Here is an 18039-nt window from a genome sequence, read left to right on the forward strand (position 1 = left end):
CACTGCTGTAATCACTGGGGCAAACAAGGGCTTAACGGGGTTTGGATGGGGAGCAATGCAGCAGCCCTACTGATGTTTACAGCGTTCACTAGGGCAGCAAAATTCCCCATTGGAAAAATCTTTGAGTGTGTCATCGGGCTTGCTTTCGCTTGGCAGACAGCCACAGCGCACATCTCACAGGAGCAGACAAGCTGTGAGCGGCCTTAAATATTAAGGTGTGTACGTACCTACTTGATAGGCCGTAAAGGGAGAGCCTTAAGTGAGGTGGGCAACGCAGCAAATACAGCGAGTCAGGGCAAGCGACCCTAGAGCAGTACCTGGGCTACCTGCCTAAGGGGAGCAAGATGAACTGATCACAGCCGGAGAGGATGAGGTAGCAGCCAAGGCCTAACAGGTGAGAGGGGCCGAGAGGAGCTTAGCTCCCTCCCATGGGGAGCTGAAAATGTGTTATTTGGTTTGAGGGGGGAGTATAAACGGGATGCAGCAGCCGAGCGAGAGGCTGGCCCCAAAGCAGGGCAGCAGGCGGCGAGCGGGGTACCCCGTGGAGCCCCGGGCGGGCGCCCGGAGCAGGGCCGCCAGCCCCGGGCAGGGCACGGCGCGGCCGCCGGGAGCGGCGCCGGCGCTCCGCAGCCTCCCCAGCGGGGGCCGGGCGGGGGGCGGCCCGCCCCGGGGCCGGCTCAGCGCAGCCGCCTGCTCCGCCCCGCTGGGACAGCAGTAGAGCCGGGGCCGGGAGCGGAACCGGGGCCACATCGGCGGAGGGAGGGAGCGGATCGCCGAGCCGTGCCGAGCCCGCCCAGCAGGTAGGCGCGCTGCGGCCGCCCTCTCTGTGGGGCCGGCGAGCGGGGCGGCCCGGGAGGAGAGGGCGAGGGCCGGGACCCCCTCAGCCGGGCCCGGCGGCCCCGCTCCCCTCGGCCCGGGGGTCTCGGCGGGGCGGGGCGGTGCGGGGGCCGGTGCCGGCGGGGCTCTCAGCGGCGGGGAACTTCCCGGGGGCTTTCCGCGGGGCGCTGGCGGCCGGGACCGGGGGCGTCTCCCCCGGGCGCGGCGGGGCGAAAATCCCCGCCGCGGTTAGCGCAGCTCCTTGCGGGGGGCGGCCGGGCGGGCAGCCCTCCCGCGCCCGGGGGGCCCCGCGCCTCCCCCCCGCGGGGGGCTGCTGCGGGGGCCGCGGGGAGCCGCTCTGGGGCGAGTCCCCGCTGCTCAGGGCTCACACGCGTGCCTCCGGGGGTGCCCGTTCAAACGGGTGGGTGAGCTTCGATCCTCTCGCGTAGCTGGTATGTGGCCCGAAAAAGATCATCAGGTGCAGTGGACCTGGTGTCACGCAGGAATGAGTCCTGCAGGCCGGGCGTGTTGGTGCTGTAAAGCGATTTCGGCAGGCTGAATGTGCCTCGACCGCCTGCCGAGAGACTGGGCGATGCTGCTGTCTTCAGTGGGACTCGGTCTTGATTGATTTCTAAGATGTAGATTAGTTGCCTCTGTAGCAATCTTACCCCTATTACAGCTACAGAAATCTAGTACTGGCCCAGGCTGCTGTGTCCCTTTTTTTTTTATTTCCCCCCATTCATTTTAATATCCCAGCGAAGAGAGGAGTTCAGAGTAGTGCTTCCATTGCAACAGCTGGGTAGATGTTGGCTGTGAATCGTCTTGCAGTGTGACTTAACAAATCTGTTGATATGGGGGTAAGGGCTTGTTACAACCCAGGCATGCAGTTTCTGCCCCAGAGCATAAAAGCTGTGCTGTGTATGCTTTAACATAAAATGGAGCACTCCGTACAAAAAGAAAAAGGGGGGGCGGGGGGGAAACCCAACATCCTGGAATCTAAATGTTGGCTTCAGTAAACTGTAAAGCTAGTTCACGATGAAGTGTTCCTATGTCTTGGACCAGTTCTAGCATTTCCATCTTGTGCATGAGATGAGAGCTTGAAACTTTACTAGCTGTGCAAGGGAGGGACAGAGTGTCCTGCTGCAGTGCTCTTGGAGAAGAGCAGCTCTTGGAGATGTTTGTGCTGGCAGTAGAAGTTCGCAGGGACGTAACCTATCCCAGTGCTAGTGAGGCCTCTCGATGTGTAGCTTCTGAAAACACCCGTACACTTCTGTGCAAGTGAGGGTGTACAACTGGAGAGTGCTGTATTGAAATCAGCCATCGATGATACTTCCTCTCCACGGAAGACTTTTTCTTTTTTTTTTTTTTTTTTTTTTTTTTTAACTTTCTCAGGTACCTTGGGCTTGAGAAAAATCTTCTTCAAGCCCGAGGTGTGAGCCTGCTGCTGTGAAGCTTGCTTGCTGCATGAGAACTTTTGAGCAGAAGCGTGTGGCTAGGATCCTTTTGGTGTGGTGGGTGGGTGGGTCTACGCTTTGGTCCAAGTGTAGAAACACTGCTCTGAAAACTTAGAGGGAGGTGTCTAGTGAGAGGAGCAATCTTGGTAGAGCACTGCAGTATGCTGGTGTCAAGATAAGCATATGACAAACAAGCTGGAAAAATGACAAATTACTTGGATCTTACTAAATACTTAATGAGCCCTAAGTGGGAAGAAAGCATTAACAGGGGAGAAGGGCACTGGTGGTGTGGTCAATGACCTGTTCTGCAGTGTCACTGCACGGGCGGTCGCAGTCCTGCCAGTGTCCCATCGCAGGACCTCTTTGTGGTTGCTGCAGTGGGGTGGTTTTAACATTTGTGCTTGTTTCTGGTCCTTTGGCTGGAGGAAGAAGTCCCACACCGACAGTTGTGCTTCTTTAAAAAAAAAAAAAAAAAAATCCATGGGTGCTTGCTCATGTTGGGCTGCCACATGGGTGAAAAGGACCTTAGCCAACTGCTCAGCAAGCCAATGTGTGGATTTGGAGTGGCTCAGGGAAATGAGTAGCCTCTCCTTACTCCTAACGTCCTTTCATTTTAACACCTTTTTCATAGAAGGATCTTGCTTCTAAAGCAGCTTCACTCGGTGGAGCCTCTCTGGGCCTGAACCCCTCTTGGCCTGGGCTTGTCCATCCTTGCTGAGGGCTCTGGGGACTGCTGGGACGACAGCCTTGTCCCTGTGCTGCAGGGCAGGGGTGGCTGGGTGAAGTCTTGCAGCATTTGCTCAGCTTCTTACCTGCATCCAACAGAAATAGAGCAAGATGCAAGCTCAGTGCCTGGAGAAAGCTCTCCCTGTGGGCAATCTCTGTCCTGCTGCATGGAAGCTCCTCCCTTAAGAGGATTTAGCGGCTTTAATGATGTGGCTCATCTGGACTCTCTTCATTCCTGTTATTGTCTCTATTTTAGTTCTCGGGGGACAGGCAGGTGTAGTGTGACCTACAACCGTAAGCTGGTGCAGGAGATGCTCTAACAAGGCCTTCCCACAGCTCCATGGAGGTTTCTTGCCCCTGCTACCCAAACCACTCTCTGCTTGCAACACCCTGAAGTGCAGGAGGGGATTCGTATGAAATTCCTCATCTGACTGTAGCTGAGGAAAGGTTTTATCCCTCTCCTCTTTCTCTGGTTCATTGTGTCACAGCTGTAAGGCAGCAGGGAACCATCTAGGACTGCAGGCATTCATCTAGTAGATGTTTAAATCAGAGAGGTGCAGGTGGGAGTCTTGCAGGCCTCTGGTAACCACAGGCCCCGAGGCACTTTCCAACTCAAACCATGGCTGTGGTTCTTGGTGCCCGCTAGCACTGTTACCGTGGGAGGCAAGCAGCAGAGGCAGAAGGCGCTGCCGCAAGGACCTCAGGCACCGATGGCACAGGATCTGTTACGGGAAAGCCAGGGTGATGCTGGGAGGTGGACCATGCCCCATGCTATCCAAAGTGGTAATTATTGCTCCGCTTTAATGGTGCCCGTGGTGTGGCAGCCACTTTCTTCCTGGTCTCCTTTCTGTTTCTGTTCGCTGGCGAGTGGGAGGTGCCAGTGTGGGTCTAGCAGGGCGCGGGCTGTGCGTGAGTGGCTTGGAAGGCCGGAGGAGGTGGCGATGCTTTCAGTCGGCCTGTGCAACAAGGGATGGTTGGAGCCTCAGTTCTTGCACTTCTTCCTCAGTTTCCTCTTTGGAAAAACTTGTGTGCATCAAAATTAACTTCTTATTGCCAGAAACTCTGGCCCTTACCCTAGAGTGCCTTAACTTCACCTCTCTGAAACAGGAGCACAATCTGGGGTCCTTCTGTATAGCAAAGGGTGAGCCTTGCCCACTGCCCCGTGGTTGTCAGCTTTGATAGGCTAAGAAATAAACTGTGGTCTTGCACTGATGCTTCTGTTGGAAGAATGCGGGATTAGAGCTTTCTACAGGCAAATAAATGATTAACGACACGTGCGTGAAGGGACGGCTGTGTGAGCCACCTTCTCTTTAGGAGCTGTGTAATGAGCTGCAGTTGTTACCTAACCACCTCCGTCTCTTCCTGTTGTCTGTATTCTTAAAGAGGGAATGAAATGGACGAAAGGCTGAAAATTACAGGCTCTCTCTTGGCATGGTGAAAGGAATAATAGGGGAGGCACAGCCAGCGCCAGCAGTTCCTTGATGGTTGGTCGGCTGCGGCAGAGCCTGTTTGCTGAAAGCTATCTGGGCTATCAGGGCTCGGAAACACTGAAGCAGTTAATGGCTGACTTGAACCTAGACGAGGTGATAAGTGAAGCACAAGAAACTCCGTGCTGGAGATAGCTTAAATCATTGCTTGTATGCACTGACAGATTCAGAGGGAGCTAATTTTCTGGAAGAAAGATGAGGCGTTACTGTGGGCAGCTCTGCGAAAGGGATTGCCTGGTAGATGACAGGAGAAAAAGGGAATAAAAGAGTAGCCTGTTGGGATGGGGATCGGAGACTGCCGGCTCAGTACCCAAGCGTGTGTCCTCTCAGACACAGCAGGGCCAGGGAAGCTGGGTGGTTTGAGGCTCCTCCAAAGTAAATACAGGGGAGAAAGGGAAGGAGACTAAGCCAAAGGCAGGCTTTCTCCTGTGGGAAGAGGCACTTGCATGGGCTGTCTGTCTGACTGCTCTAATTCTTTTATCTCCTTGATGGAGCTTCAGAACTGGGACAACACCATTTAAAAAAAAGTCAAATCAAAGTGCGGTGTATGTACTTAATTTCTGAAACTTGCTGCTGAGCTAAGTGGCCTGCCTTTTTTTACGGAGCTCAGGAGCTGGGAAGGGCCAGCTCTCCTGTGCCACCAGGACCCTTGTATATGGGCAAAGGGCTGGTGGCATTTGTTAAGGATGCTGCTGGGCTGCTGTTTCAGTTTCTCTGCAGTGCAGCCTTGAGTACACAGGTGCATCATGAAAGCGCTTTACCCTTTGCTGCAAAATTGTTGCTGGGCTGTAAGCAGATTGCTGATGTCTTCCAGTATGATGATAATCCCATTGCCATGTGTACTGGAGAAATGCTGATGTGGGACGAGCTATATATGTTAGGATATCCAGCAGCCCAGAGATTTGAAGTTATATAATGGAGAGTTCCCCTTGTACGCAAGAATAATTCTGTTTCAGCCAGAGGGAGGTCTCTCGTATGCAAGCAAAGGAAGGGATGAGCCGTCAGAGCTGCAGCCATCCACCTTCAGCTGAGCTGACCTTCCCACAGCTGGAGTCTGGGACTGCCTTTGGTCCCTTCTGCTGCTGCTCCCCATCCGTTGCCATGGAGGCAGTTTGGGAAAGGGGAGGGAGAGGAGCTAGCTTACAGGGATGTGCATAGCAGGGCCCAGACTTGCTGCAAAGTAGTTTTACCTGTTGGGAATGAAGGAGCCTGTTTTGCGGTTGCCCTGGAGAAGAGGTTATGGTCACTGGATGTGGCAGTGTCCTCTGCCAGCACCTTCCTTTGGCCACTGCTTCTGTGATCCATGAGGTTTCTGTGCCCTCGCCAGGATGGGGTCAAGGGGCCACACACGAGCTCGATGCCCTCACCTCCTGCTTCTACGGGAGAGGCTTCGTGCAGCAAATTGTCTGTCTAGTTTTAAAAGCAACCCACTGCAGGACCCTGATTTCGCTTCGGCTGGTGTACCGGACTGGCACAGGTTTGAGTGAGTTGCCTGTAGGTGTTTTATGCACTGGGGGGCTGCGGGATCACCACCTGTGCTGTATTGGTGCGGGGCTTCAGGAGCAGCACGCGAGGCAGGTGTGGAAGTGACATCTTGGCACTTGACTAGGACTGCACGGGCTGCTGCCATCATCCCATAATATAAGAATATGCAAATCCTAAACACCCGGAGCTGGCATGTCTCCTGTGATAGATGATTAGCAGTTTGGTTGGGAATCAATTGTGAAGTCTAAATTAACTCGAAGAGCTCTACTGTTGCACAATAATGGCTCAGTGCTCTAGTTAGACCTTTCCAGGGAAGTTTCTGTACCTTTCATGGCATTTCAGTTTCTAGGTGCCCTAGTCTTAGAGGCAAAAATATCTGTGTTGGGAATGTCTTATTCCCTTCCTACCTGATTTTTTTCTGATTTCTCCTTGGTCCTTCAAATGGCTTACTTAACATTACTTGAAATACGTGTGGACAGAAATCGAAGAGAGGTTCTGTATTCAGTAGTGTCAGTATGGAATGGTTTTTTTGTTTTGTCTTTTTTTTTTTTTACTCTGGTCCCCAGAGCTAACATGCCTGCTTTCGAAAGGCACCATGCAGACTGCTCTGCTCATCTCCTTTCTGCTTGTAATAAAATAATTTGTAGAGTACTCTTCGCATAAAATGGTACCATTCTGGCTGGTGTGGTGATAGGACACCATGCTCTAGTACTGCAATTATAATTGTGCATTGGTTCTGGGGCTTGTTTGGTGCTGATGGTGTGGCGCAATCGGTGTCCTCTTGACCGCTGTGCAGCCAGTCATGTGTCTGCTCTGTGTCAGCATGGACTGAAGCTGCTGGTGATGAGTCAGTCTTGAGCAGCTTTGCTGGAATGCCCTCAGCTTCCTAGTGTGCTTTACTAAGTGAACTCTCTCTCCTGTCCCCTCTCTCCCCATCTTCTGTGTCTTGTGATCATGGAGCTAGGCTCCCTGTTCATACAGAAGTGTGGCTCCAGAATACTGTGCTGGATTTCGATTGAGGGGACTGCTGACCTGCAGGTTAGCAAGGCTGTTTCCCCCCGGCGTTGCCTTGAATTTTCCACTGACCAAGCAGAGATGGGAACTACTTTCCAGCATCTATGCTGGATGCTTGAAGAATCTGGGGCTTAAAAGGCAGGCAGCAGTTCTAATTATGCTCATCTGTGAAGTCTCTTCTGGGGAAAAAAAACCCAACCAGACAAAACCCAGCTGCCAGGATGTACTTTCCCAACAGTCTAAGAAGCTGCTGGGCTCTTCTTTGCATTCAGGTCCCTTTCTAATGCAGGTTTGCAGGGACACTGCACATGGAATAACTGAAGAGCCCTCTGAGTTGTGCAGTAAATCTGCCTATTCCTGAAGGAAGCTCTTTTAATTAGAGAAGACTTCTGCTGGGCAGCTGCTGTGCAGGACAGTGCTATATCACATCTGTGCAGAGAAGCCCTGCTGAGCCATGTGAAACAAGGTAAAGGCACAGCCCTTCTCTTTCTGCTCCCAAGGGGTCTGCTGCACCTCCTTGGGGACGCTGCACAGGATGGGGGGGAGGCTGGGGGTACAACGGAGGTCCTCAGAGGCTGGTGGTGAGGGGGAGTGGAGCCCTGTGAGGCAGGTCAGCCTTGCGAGTGAGCCCCAGCCCCTCTGTGGGACTTTCTGCAGGAGGTGGCTGCTCTGGCTGCACGGGGCTCAGCAGGTCCCTCCCACTGGATCCCCCAAGGGCGATAACAACTTGTCTGAGTGCAGATAAAATGAGGGTGGTTATGCCTGCTCACGAGGGGTGGGAGGTGATGCCCACGACCGCTGGTGCCTCTTCCACCTGACGTGAGGGGACCTGACAGGTCGGATTTTCCTCTCGCCCCTGCTCCCTGGGGGAGGCGTTGTGACTCGTAGCTTCCTGGAACGAAACCCAGGTGACCAAAATGCTGTTGCCGAAACCGCATGGGAATTTCTTAATGTCAAAAGCAGCATCAAACTGGCTGCTACCTTGTCAGAAGAGGCTATTTCAAGGGAGGGCTATTTCAAGCAACAGCAAGCTGCTTTAATGCCCGAGTCCAAGACCTCAGAGGCTCATTTGATTTGATGTTGCAGTCCTGCTGGTGGTGTCGGAGCCTGGGTGTTTCTGCATTCATTCCCAATCCGTCATGTTGCAACTTTGGGCGCTGTTGTGGCAGTGGTTTAGACTTGATCCTGTAGTAAAACAGTAAGTTTGTGCTTTGCGTAGCTTCAGGCAGATGGGAAATCTCTTCTTATTTCAGCTGTCAGCTACAAGCAAGACCTACCAGCGTGTATACAAGTAGATGGCCATGCATGCGGTGTTGTCCCGTGGGAACCTACACAGTTGCTCCTTTTTTGCCCAGAAGAGAGGCAGCCTTCAGCACAGGGTGTTTGCTGTCAGGAGGAACAGCCTGTGCAGCAGTGTGCGAGCTGAGCCGGGTCAGCAGCCATGTTACTGTGGTGCTGTCTGGTTACTCCTTTGCCCAGGGTCTCGGCGGAGAGTCCCAGTGTCCTGCGGTGGGTGGCTGTCCTGCTGGCAGCCTCCCGTCGGAGGAGGAGCCTGTGATGGGGCTTTGCTGGGCTGGGTTTCAAGCTGCTGTGCTAACGAGGGGTGGGCACGCGTCCTGGGAGCAGAGGGGGCCTTGTGTCACAGCCCTTACCTGCCTAGGTAGCATGCATGAGAGCCCTTGCTGTAATTCGATGTTATTAGTACATTTGGCTTGATTAAAAATTGTAGAGCTGATGTGAAGTAGAAACAGTCTCTGGGGAGCGGGCGGTGGGGGAAAGAGCACAAGGTGGTGGGACAGGCAAGTAAGAAAAATTGTGTGCAGCCCTATTAAAGAGTAATCTAAAAAGCCTCAATTGTGATTTACCAATTAAAAGATGAAACAGCCCTGCTGTTTCCTGGGAGCATTTATCTCTGCATTGAGACTTATCTGATATTTGTAATTCAGTTAGTTATTCTGGATAAGAGTTCTTTCTTTTTAAAATAAATACCTCTGAACTACCCTTTTTCTATCTCATTCTTCTCGCATTGGTCCATCAAATAATATTTGTGCCCTAAATTTAGAAAAGGAGACCCTTTCAAGAAAGTAGAAAAGGCCACCCAGCCTCCCTTGGTTTGGGTTCAGCTGAACCTGTTTTCCAGACCACTGTGTGTGGATCTGCAGACTCCAAGGAGGCCCCTCCTTTTCCCAGAACAAACCCAGCTTTTCGAAGTCTTGCTTGTCTATTTTAACTGCCAAATTCCTGGGGAACTTATCCCATATGTCTGTTCCTCTTGGCTTGAAGCAGTCCTGTCCACAACCTACGCATGTGGTGCTTGGAAGGCTGGATTGATTATTTTCCTTTTTTTGGATGGTATTTGGTGGAGAGGTGATCTTAACTGCAGGTGGCAGGTCTATAATTGAGTCATGTTCTCACATCGCTCCAATTAAGTCTGCTGGGATTACCTGCCGTAATGCAGCAGTCAGCAGGTATTGCAGTTTGCCTTGGCCTCCAGGACCATCTTCATAGAAGGGAAACCAAAAGCTTTTAAGCATCTCTTCCAGCTGGCTACGTGTTTTCTAGAGGCCCCCTTTGTTTTCCGGCTTTGTCTGCTGAGATTTCTTATTGTGGCATTTCACTTCCTGAAATGCTTAGGCTGGGAACGAAGCAGCTTCACTGCAGCTTCTGTAACAGCTTGTGCTGTGTTACTCTTGCTCCTCACAGTGCTGCCCTTTGCTGCCATACAACACAGCTTTCTTTTCCACTTTCTTTCCCCTGTAGGAAGGGCTTGGAGTGAGGAGACTGCTCTGCGAAGGTGGAAGGAAAAAGTGATAGACAATGCTGCTGTACATCTTGGAGACCGTACAGCAGCCTCTGCTGGGACTGACTCTTCCAGAGTAAAGCACGAAATTGCTTCTGAGCTGCATCCTCAGAGTGATCAGACCAGTGAGGGGCTTGGCTGTTGTGGCCAGGTGCTGCCAGTTACAAATATGAAAAAAAATTGTATTATTCACATTGAAATTGGAGGGGAAAAATGTGGTTGCAGGTGAATATTTTTGAGTAGAAGGGAATGACTCAAAACATCTCTGCTCTAAACTCTTTATACTTTAGGGCTTTTCTTGCCCTTTGCCCTCTCTGGAATCATCATTCCGAAAGAGAGGCTGCTTGAGACAGAGTCCCTTCCTCTGAAGCTTTTAATAGTTCTGTTTTTCTCTTTTCATTCATGCCGGCTGATAGTGTCAAGTGGTATCTGTGGCATGAAACTCAGGATGTTGTGAAATGTTTGTCCTCAGACTGTGATGATGCTCATTCCGCCAGCAGGCAGACCGGGCTCCGGTCCGGCACGGGCTCTTGTGTGGCCCTTGGGTAGTCTGATGGGAAGTAAAGCTTCTCCTAGGGCAGAGGGCAGTGAGTGCAGAGGCTGGGTCCAGCAGTAACCTTTCATGGCTGCGGCACCGCTGTTGTGCGAATGGTTCTGTACCATTGAGTCCATTGAGTTTGCAGACCCCTTGCTTAGCCGTCCCTGTCTACTTGTAGCCAGTGGGTTTGCCGAGTTGCTTTTCTTGTCCTCCCCGATACGCGTGTCTGGGAGACACCATGAGATACTTCGCATGAGAATCTTGCAGGAGTCCTGTTCTTCTGACTCTGGGTACTAGCAGCCCTGCAATGAGGTCCTTCAGGTTGTAGAGTGGAGGGGCCATGGTTATGGTAGGGCAGACCTTGTTGAAGAGGGATGATGATTACAGCTGCTGATCTGTCATCTTCTGCTCTAGAACCACATGTAACAGTGCCATCATACTAGCAGGGGAACAGGAGTGGTTCAGTGGGCACAGGCATGCAGACAGCTGGTAAATGGTGAGGGTGCTGCAATTAGCAAATGGTGTATTTGGCAAAAACAAGATTCCTGAGATCACAAATAGTAAAGGGGCTGTTCTTGTGAACAGGCCAAAAGATGCATCCCTTTGGGGGCTGAGGCACTTCTCTGTGCCAGTAGGACTTATGTGACTTTCTGGTCATGCTGGGTCTGCAGTAGTCTTCCAGCTCTGCTTGTCTGTGGGGCTAAAGGGTTAAAAATCTCTGCTTCTTGAGATCAGTGCCTTGCTATCAGCAGAAGTTCTGATACAAAGCATGTGATATGATTAAAGTAGACTAATAGCCTGTCTATTCTCTTGTTCCAGAAAGCTGACTTAATTCTAAAGCTTCACAATCATTTGCAATAACGAGCCAGAGGTCTCTTCTCTGTTTCCTTTGTGGTGTTTTTTTTGTTTGTTTGTTTTTCTTCCTTTCTGCCACTTAAGATCAGGGGGATAGCTAGAGGAGAGAGGTCTTGGAGAATCCTGGTGCCAGAAGGCACTTCCATTCTCCAGTGGGCTGGTCCCTTAGCAGCATGGGACTTCAGTGCTCTGGTGAGCACTCGGCTAGCTTGGCAGGGTGTCTGAGCTTCTCCAGAGGCTTAGCCTGAGAAGCACAAGGGAGTGCTTGTCCCCCTACGCCCTTCTGGGTAGGTGATCTCTAGCTCTTGGCTTCTAGCAGTGTCTGGCTTCAGCTATGCAGTGAACTACCGGACAGCCTGCTATTGCTGGAAATGGTGGTGGATAAGCCTAGTTGGGCTCAGCTTCCTTCCCACGCTGGATGCCAGTGCCCGGGTTCTGCTCAGCCCTGTGAAGAAGGGTGCAGTCCCAAGGTTCGACAGGCAGAAGGAAGGTAGAGAGAGAGGATGTTTGTTTAATTGCTGTGCAAGTTGCTAAGCTGGGGAAAACTTCCTGCCCTTGAAGTAAAAGTACTCGCTCTGCACCTTTACTACATCCTTGCTAATTCCTGGAAAGAACCAAAAAGAAAAGGAAACCTCATTTCCCAGTTCAAGCAGATGCTGTAACTTCTCAGAAACATGTTTGGCATGGCGTACTGAATCTAAACACCCACTAGTTATCTGCCCTAGCATCTGAGAAAATGGAAGTAACTGAAAACCAGTTTGGTTTGAAAGGCAACTTTACAGTAGAAAGTCCTCGACCTTGACCTCTTGCATTTTATGGGATGAGGAGGTGGAAAAGATAAAAATCAGTTATATTACCTGGCTCCTACATGAGTCTGGCAATCTCTGGTGCTGTCTCATAAGACAGGAAAAAAGCTTGTGTTAAGGCTTGCTTCCTGCCTGGACTGTGGTAGCCCTTGGGTGCTTTGGCAGGGAGGGAAGGCTGCTGGGTCTCAGGAAGGTATCTCCAAGCCAAGTGGCATCGGGAGGGATATTGTGCAACTCCTCAGAGGAGATTTATTGACATCCAAGGCATTGCCTGCATGAGAAGGGAGGCTCAGGAGCCAGTCCTGTGCATGTACTTGCACCGGGAATTTCCAGGCTGATGAGTCAGATGGCAACAGCAAATGCTTAGTAGCGTCCTCTGCCCGCTGCAGAGCCGCGCTGAAGAGAAGCTTACCGGAGCACAAGCAGGGTGCTGCTCGCCTGTGTTGGCCACCCTGCTGCAGTTTGGGGTGCAGGTCGTGCTCAGGGGCTTCGCCCCTCCATGGGGTGGTGTGGGGCAAGCCAGCGTGGGGGGCTGCCTTTGACACACAGGCACAGCTCGTGGGCGGGGGAGCCAGTGGAGGCATCCATTTCAGAGGTTAAGTTTACAGCGTAACAGCTCCAAGTGCAGAAAACAAAGCTGTCCTGGTCTTGTTTTTGGAGCCATTAAAGAGCCAATGTAGTCAAGTGACAGAGTTGCCCAACCAGTTTTGTGAAAACTGCATTTTTACTGCACCTTGTGCTGGTTTTCATCAGTGTGGAGACCTCTTTCTGGACCCTACCTGCAGCATTTGCTGCCCAGATAACTTTCTAGTACGTGGTAATCAAAAAGAGAAGAAGTCCACTAAACTGTACTTTTGGTGCTTTCTTCTGTCTGCTATTTCTGGTAAGTTGTTTGGTTTTTCGTGTTTGTGTGTGTTTGTTTGTTTGTTTTTTAAGGGGGAGAAGAGAACCAAATGATTTCTGCGACAGATTGTGGGGTTGGTTTTTTGTTTTTTTTTTTTTTCCATTTTTTTTTTGGCAGACTTGTCTCTCTGGTCTTGCTGAATGGAAAGATTTGCTTAAATCGGAGAAATACTGTCCTGCAAATACTGTCATGCTGTGCAAGCATGAGCGTATAGACTGAAAATAGCAAAGAACTTTCTCAATTTGCCAGTCATAGGGACTGAAGACCTACTTAAATGTTGGCTCTCAAACTGAAGTGTGAAGTTCAGATGTTCTTAAAATCTGATTGCACCCCTTGCAAATATAGAGATATGATAATGGGCGCCTCTAAAACCTGTGCTGCTCTTTGATACTGAACTGTGAGGGTTTTTTTAACAGTATGATAGTGGTTTATAAATATCTAATCACTTCCTCTCAAGCATCAGAAGTACATTTCCAAAATACGCATTTCCTTTTAAAAAAAAATGCATGACATGTGCTTGTTGTGATAAAACATGCTGAAAAACCTCTGCCATCTTAGACAGTCCTACGAGTGCTTTCTAATCTAGGGTCTGACTGGATGACACTGTCGCTTGTCAGATTATTCACACAACAATATACTAACTACAGAAGTCAAACAGAAAAGCTTAACATCTTTCAGGTGCACCAGGAACAAATTACCTTTGCAGTGTGAGTTGATAAGTTTCCTCGTAAATCTAGTCTTTCCAGTGGTATTTCTGCAGTACTTGCAGCCAACTGTTGCCTTGCTTTAGTCTGCTCCCCTTACTCCAGGGGTAGCAAATGTGCAGGGACTGCATGCACACTTGAGCCTCTGGCTGGCATCAGTGACACATGCATAAATAGAAGTAACTTCTGCATCCACAAGTGTGGTCTGTTTGAGAGAGTAACCCTAATTAGCAGTCTTAATTTTTAGGATCCAGCTTGTTCTTCGGATCCCTCCATTGTAACTTTAGAAGAGATGCTGTTTGGAAAATCTCCATGACAAACATGATCCTGTTTGTTTTCAAGGTCATTACACAGCTGGTATTATCTCAGTGGAGCTTAAAGAAAAGTTCAGTGAATTCAGACCTTGGTCTTTCATTGGCTCTGCAGTTATTTGCTTGCCAGAGACAAGATGTACTTCCCAGGTATACTCAAAGTCCAAGGCCTTTGAATGTTAACGTCAACAAGATGAACTCCTTTGGGTGTTCTTTGTATGTTAATGTGGCTGTAACTTGCAGTCTCTGCCCTGAGGGCAGTGCTGTACCAGGTTAACAGGAGACTTAGTAACTCTGTCATTGTTCATTAACTGGTACTGTTGTGTGAAGCTGTCCTGTCTCATCACTGATGATCAGGAGACCTTCTGATTGCCAAGTGCTTGTTCTTCATGTGCATGGATAGAGAAGCATTATCGGCAGCTGAGTTTTGGGGTGCAAGGGCTCAAAATCCTGCAAAAGATGGGCTGTTTCCTCCCCTGCCATTAGAGATCGTGGCTTTCTGGGCTGCCCCTTCCCCAGCCTCTCCTGCGTGCAGGTGTCTGGCTTGGAGCTGGAAGGGGAAGTGACCATTTAGGGAGCAACTCCTGATCCCCAGCTGGCTTCTGTGCATCTCTAGCCTGGTGTACGGCTGATCTGGTTCTGGTTTCTGGATTGGGATAATACTGCAAAAAGTAACTGCACCAGCCTTCAAAATGGCCTTCACCTCATGCAAATTAGCATGCAGATAAACATCTTTATGGAACCAGCAGCTTGCTGATCCCCTCCTAGGGACAAGTGCTAGTTGCTTTCATCAGAGGGAACCAGCGCTGTGACCTGAGTACATCAGGGGGAGCTCCTCCTCCTCCTCCAGGGCTTCTTGGTCGATCTGTCTACAAATGAGCCCAGCTAACTTTGGTCACTGTTGTGGTGTGAAAAGAAGGTGGGGAGGTGAGATCGGATCAGGGAGATGTTTAGAGATTTTCAAAGTCCAGCCTGGTAATAGTATCCTGAGGGAAACAACCTGTTGCAATGTATAAGGCTTGGGTAGGCTTGGGGAAGGTGGCGCTTGCTTGCTGTGTCAGGCAGCACTTGCAGGGCTCGTAATAAGCTCAGGTTGCTTTGGAGGTTGCCTCAGTGGACTAGCTGAACTTTCATCCAAAGATCCCACCTGCCACATCAGATGTAAGATGTGAAGGATCAGGAACCTCAGGGTATGCTGCAGAACCTTAGTTCACAGCACTGGCTGCTGCATTTCTGCATCTGTCAAGTTTCTCCTTCGGCAGGCAGGAGGGATAGTAGAAATGAGCCAGCATGCCAGCCATACAGAGCATTCAAGGTCTTTGGGGGGACAAGGGGAACAGCAACTGGAAAACCAATTCTGGTGCTGGTTTGACCTCATCCTAGCCTGGTAAAAGCTAGTAGCAGCACATCCTATAGGGTCTGCCTTTGTTTTACACTCCCTAGGGTTAGAGCCTGAGGAGTGGTAGTGGGGACCAGCTGGCCAAAGTACATAGAAACAACCTGCAGCTTCTTTGTAACTGATCATTTCCTTTCCTTAAGGAAGAGGGTCTGGGGAGAGGGGACAGCATCTTCCAGGCTATGTAGATGCATGCAAATGTGAACCCTCTTCTACTTGACTTTGAGTATCGGGGCTGACCTTCAGAGCTCATTGCGCTCGGGAGCACGTGTGCTCTCCTCCAGGGTTTGTGGGAACTTTGCACTTGCCTGTAAATGTACCGAGACGGTGATTTCCACAACTGATGGTTTGTGTTGAGGTTGTTCCTGCTTGTCTCCTTCTCTCTCACCGTGCTTGTAAATGAGCCCCTTATTTGTGCTGTGCAGTAACTTGGCAGCTGAGGTGCTTCAGCTGCCAGAGCTCATCAGGAAGGAACCTGCACTGCAAGAGCAAGGGTGGTGTTGCAGAGGAAGGCTGAGCTCTTACCGGCAGAGCTGCATGGCACAGGCACGTACAGTGCTAGCCCGAGCCAAATATCATAAACTTCAGTGAGCACCAAACGTGCAGCGCTTGCTAGGTGGAAGCAGTACAGGATCTAATTGGAGAGAGCAGAATTGCGATTAAAAATTAACTTAACCACATCAGTTAAGGCGCAGAGAGGCTATAACATCTGTGCACAAGTGTTCCCCTTCCTGCCTCAACGGCCGGTGGTGGGGCCAGGAGGCAGAGGTGTTCGGCTCTTCCCATATCTGTCCCAAGCCTGTCCTTCGCTGCAGTCACCTATTGCGGGAGGGGGGCTGGGAGTATCGCAGGCTCCTGCGGCAAAAATAAGTTAATCTCCGAGCTGTGATGGGACTCCTCTGCTGTCGCTAACAAAGCAGGCCTCTGTCTGCCTCTCCTCAGACACACGTGTCCTGGATTTTGTGCTCCACATACCAGTCTTGCTGTCATCACTGTTGCTGGGAGAACGACAGGCCTGAGCACTGGAGGTGGTGGACGGGGCAGGACGCCATCCCCTCATGCTTGTTTAGCCTGTGTGGACTCATTGTTCCTCCCACACAGGGGGAACCCCGGGGTCCTGGATCAATTGATGCCTTCCTGGAGTTAGTTCTCCCTTCATGTCCTAGGGCTGATGCTAAGAAAGACCCAAGATCAACTACACAGAAGCTGACCAGGCCGCGTTGGCAACCAAGTTTTTATGGCAGTAGTACCTTAAAGGAGCAAGCTGGTAGATGTGGGTAAATGCATGACTTATAGGATGTCTTTATAGGATGGGAAATGAGAGGCTGGGAGAAAAGCCACTCTGCAAGTTGATGGTATGGTCTCTTATTATATCCCCTGCAGAGCTGGCATCAATCTGGAAAATGACAGGGAAAATTTGGAGGCGTATGGGCATGATTGTTAGAAAGACTGAGTGTGGCTGCTTGGGGAGGAAAGTTCAAGTGGTCAAAGCAGTTCGGGTGGAGAGGAAAAGGAGGAAACAAACAGTTGCGGACAATCAGTGGAATCTAAAAGTTGCAAACTTCATATATTAAACCTTTGCATGTGTGGCTGCAGGATGTTAAGGCTTAAAAGCTGGCTGACTTCAAAAGGCAACTGGACAGCTCTGACTGCCACAGTCCACAGGCAGCACTGGCTGACACAACTCAGTACTTGAGCCAGCCCTTCACTGCCGAGAGGCCCATGGAGATACCTGGTTGTGACAACTACAAGCCCGTCTGCTGCCAAACCTAACCCATCTCAAATTTTGTTGAGCTGCTGCTTCTACTGTATGGTGGTGGTGTTGGTTTTGTGACTGTTTGTGCAATTTCAGAAGGTAGGGTTTTGAGGAGTTTCATTAATGTAGTGAACAAAAGTAAATTTAATTTCGAAAGGATAGCAGAAGAATTGGAAAATCTGTAATGTTTCATTATGTGGAGCTTTGAAGTATCTTAAAGGCTCAAAGCAAACCCTGGTTCTCTTTTGGCTTGAAAACTGTACTTTGAATTACTTTATGGCTAGGAGCTACAAAAGAGGTATATCTCCCTGTGGCAAGAGGAGAATGGTGCATAATGCTGTAATGCACAGTTGGCTTTTTGGGTTTTTTTAATAAACGTTGAAGATGGTATGCCTTTAACAAATAGCTAGGAGTAGAAGAGCCCTGAAAGCAATCTTTTACTCTTGTCACCTTAGGCATGTCTTCTTCCACACCAGCTCTTCTCAACTTGTTTGGCTACTTAATTATCTTAGATAACTATTGTAAAGATCCTAACAGCTCTGCAAATGTGTTTTTTCCTGACTAATCAAAGTAGTGTGAACAGAGTCGGAAATAGGCAGCACATGGCTACCTAGTGCTAGGAAGCAAGTCAGCAAGTAATGGGAATTTTCCCTCCAGCTTGAAAATAAGGAGGATTGCACCTGGGACTGGACATCTTAAGGTAAGAAGTCCAATGCCTTGCGCAGGAGGTTATTGTCTAGCTTAGTTCTTGGCTAGTTTGAAGAGTAGAAAAATACTTGTATCCCCCACAACAGACATTCATCATTGCCTAGGGACCTGGCTGCGTCAACGTTCTGGTTAGACTGCCAGGCTCCAGTTTGTGATGCTATTAAGAGGAGAGGTGTTCATGGTGAAGCCAGTAAGCAAGCCAGCTGGATGGGAAAACTTATGTCTTAGTTATCCTTCCAAGTGCAGTCTTAAGTGTTGGTGCCTGCCAGGATTAACGGC

At 50.2% G+C, this 18039-nt stretch overlaps 1 protein-coding gene across 4 annotated transcripts in view; it reads left to right on the forward strand.

The window, feature by feature from the left end:
* Positions 1-666: 666 nt before the first annotated feature.
* CD82 (CD82 molecule) overlaps positions 667-18039 on the forward strand; it is a 39736-nt gene continuing 22363 nt past the window's right edge. For 2 of the 4 annotated variants that reach the window (XM_087746021.1, XM_087746019.1), the window contains exon 1: positions 12293-12864. The gene's annotated coding sequence lies outside the window, so the exon portion shown is untranslated. Of the gene's footprint in view, positions 801-12292; positions 12865-18039 lie in introns of those variants that run through there. The other 2 variants (XM_087746018.1, XM_087746022.1) reach the window with 2 other exon arrangements.

This window comes from Nipponia nippon, unplaced genomic scaffold (assembly GCF_047370975.1).
Source record: "Nipponia nippon isolate SJK-2023a ecotype South Korea unplaced genomic scaffold, ASM4737097v1 scaffold_10, whole genome shotgun sequence".
NCBI classification, from domain to species: domain Eukaryota; kingdom Metazoa; phylum Chordata; class Aves; order Pelecaniformes; family Threskiornithidae; genus Nipponia; species Nipponia nippon.